General features: G+C 33.4%; 1 pseudogene; it reads left to right on the top strand.

Annotated features, from left to right (window-relative positions):
- Positions 1-2,131: 2,131 nt before the first annotated feature.
- On the top strand, positions 2,132-2,905 carry LOC141486739 (uncharacterized; annotated as a pseudogene).
- Positions 2,906-3,184: the final 279 nt, after the last annotated feature.

Below are 3,184 nucleotides of genomic sequence, written 5' to 3'. Positions count from 1 at the left end.
TATTAAGTAATTTATTATTAATTTTGCTTTTACCAGCTATGATTTAAAATACTCACAATCAATATGAAATACTTGGTATGGAACTAACTCAAAACACCCCCAACAATTCAAATGTACTCTGGAATATACGACGAAGCGCAATAAATTCACTGAGCCAATCACGATTCGAATTTGAATATAAACTTGATTATAGCTGGAAATCGGCGGCAGAGATGGGACTGAGACTTGCTGGTAATAAATATTGATTACTGGTGTGCATCGCTGGACTGATAAACATGAAAAATCTGTCAATAAAACGTGGCGGGTACAGCGAAACGTACTTGAGTGACGTATGTATACTGTTTTAGACAGGTGGTTGTTAGGCAATTTTTCAATAGCAGTCGAATTCAGAAAGAATAACACCAAAACAATTCAACTACATAGACACTTCTTTTGTTTTTGTTACATATACAGAAAAATACTTTCCAGAATTATAATACATTTATTATCTACATTGTCGAATGATAATGTTATGACATCCTTGATAATAAAGTAGAATATTTGAAATATTTCCATGTAAGGCAGATTTTAGAAATTTTATGGTATAGGAATAACGCTAGCATTCGATCCTTTGGAAAACGATCCTAGATGTTCTGAAATTTATTCAGCATAGTGGTAGCAAGGCAACTCTCATTGTCGTATTTAGAAATTTTCTGGCGTCTTAGTTTTGAAGTTCTATTGCCAATCTGCTTCTTATTCAACTCCCAAACTGGAATTGAAACCAGATCGGTAGTGAATTTTTCCTTATCAGGGAAAATTACCTTAGTCCCACTTTATCAACTACTATATATGTACCATCAGAAAAGTAACTTCATTTCTTCCATCTTAAGGTCTGTTTTCAGTCTCAGATTACCTTAGACTCGTTAGTGTCTGACTCTTGAATTGGCGGCACTACTTGGTGTACTGATGAAATATATTTTCGTCTTAGTAATTGCTATAACATGTGTGGGCGGAATAATTAGCGTTACTTGTTTACTTCTATAGATGCAGCAGGAAACGCTTTCTGTGAGGCAGTTCACCTCGAGATTTCGTTCGTATTGGAAATGTGTGGCCTAGATCAGGCCGATTTCTGAGACGAACCCCACAATAATAATTTTTATCGTTTTTATGGAAGAACCAACTTCTGAGTGAATAACCAACTTCCAGTAAGTCTATGTCTTTTTCTATCAGAATTTCTGTAACGTTTCCATTAATATTCTCTCCAGTAGTTTTCTTTGGATAATCTGTAGTGCTTTATGAGCTAAAACTGAGAGTTGGTTTCTTTTGGTGGATTTCACTTTTCCACCAGAATCACTTTAAAATAAATGAATGGTGAATGATCGTGAGAAAAATGTTGTTTAGTTACTGATGTTATATTTCTGAAACCAATCTTTCCGGAACTATATGTTGAACATCTGCAATAATATATTCAGGTAAGTTGTCGTATGGCATATTATTTCCATATGAAAAGTTAAGTTGTTTTTAGAAGCGTAGTGATTATTATTGTTGATATCTAGTTGACCTATTGTGTATTTTCTATTGTAGAGAATTTCTTCGAACAGGTGTTATTGAAAAATTTGTAAGTTTTTCATTACTATACACCTCAGCAGCTTTCTTGGAATGATCTCAAGTGCTTTCTAAATTAAAACTAATGTTGGTTTCATTTTTATAGATTTCATTTTTCCACCAGAATCACTATAGAATGAGTGGTGAGCTATTGGTGAGTTATTGTTAACGAAAATTTTGTTTAGTAACTGATATATTATCATATTTCCGGGAATAACAGCTCTACAAAAAAAATTGTTTCCTGTCCTGAAGTTCATTATACGATTTTTCGGTTAATTGTACACAAAAACGACTATAAAATGCCTTTTACCCTGTTAAGTTTTCTTTTGTAATAGTTATGATAATGATACTCATTTTCGAGTTTTTATACGAAATTCAATCAATTCTAATACATTCAAAATTACCACTTGACAGAGGTATGGTTTTCACATCCACACAGTGCCATCAGATGGTATTCAAGTGATAATTTTACGTTTAGCACTAGATTAAAACTGCTCCTATATGAGATAACATTCAGGTGTTTTGTTCAAGTCTAGAAAAAGTTAAAATGTCGAAAAAGTGTGAATATGATGCTGATGCATTTTGTTATATATTTGGTCAGATTGTAAAAGTACGAGATGTAAAATTTGTATTGGAGACATGTAACGTTCCGTGCAAAGTCTACAAAGCATATTCCAACTTTCCTATACGGAACCAAAACAATCTATGGGGCTCGCATGTCACTTGTCGTATATGTACAAGAAGTTTGGAAGCCAACCAATTTTCAAGTGAGGGCAGAATATAATCAACTCAGTAACTTTCATTTTCATTTATTTTAGGTTGGTATCGTGATGAGAGAAGGTCTGTGAAATTCGAAATACCAAAAATTTGACGAAAACCAAAAGACCACGCTGATGACAGCTACTTTTGCATTGTTAAACCATATTAAAGACGTAGTGCACAAAATGCTAAGCCAATTGAATATCCTGACCTTGATTCCTTTTCTGCTCCATTTCTAGATAGCTCGACATTTCCAGTACCTGAATCTCTGATGAAATTATTGCAGACGAACTCATCTTTCAGTTCCAACAAGAGTATTTCCAGTGATTTTAATTACTCTGTAAGAGATTAGCCGAAAAGTAAAGCAGAGCTTTTGTCTATCAGGGATCAGCGAACTCGGCAAGAAACATTTTAATCATTTTTTACAACAAAAGATGGTCTATAACTTTTTAATGACCTAAAAGTTTTGTTTGAAGAAATGGGAATATCCTGTGCTTCTAGTGAATGGTGTTTATTAATTGACAGTTCTACAAATAGCCTGAATGCCGCCTTTCCATATTGAGTTAAGGCTGATGAAACAATTTCTAAAAAAATTGGATAAAAAATTAGACGCTTTTGGATATGCAAAAATATTTTTTTTGGAAGTTGTCAGAAGCAAAGATTAAAGTTGGAGTTTTGAAAATACATTTGCTGCATGCCCATTTAGATAGATAACTTTTTCGAACAGGTGTTATTGAAAAATGTTCCGGACATGGTTAGATCATATCCTAATGAAACTAACTTGGTACAATACTCCATTTACAGTTCTGGTGATTTAAGAACCGTTTTTTGCTGGATATTC

The sequence above is a fragment of the Leptinotarsa decemlineata genome, unplaced genomic scaffold, assembly GCF_025532065.1.
Source record: "Leptinotarsa decemlineata unplaced genomic scaffold, Ldec_3_MD MMD2_tig00026369_RagTag_RagTag, whole genome shotgun sequence".
Taxonomy (NCBI): domain Eukaryota; kingdom Metazoa; phylum Arthropoda; class Insecta; order Coleoptera; family Chrysomelidae; genus Leptinotarsa; species Leptinotarsa decemlineata.
This window is presented reverse-complemented; position numbering and strand designations above follow the sequence as displayed.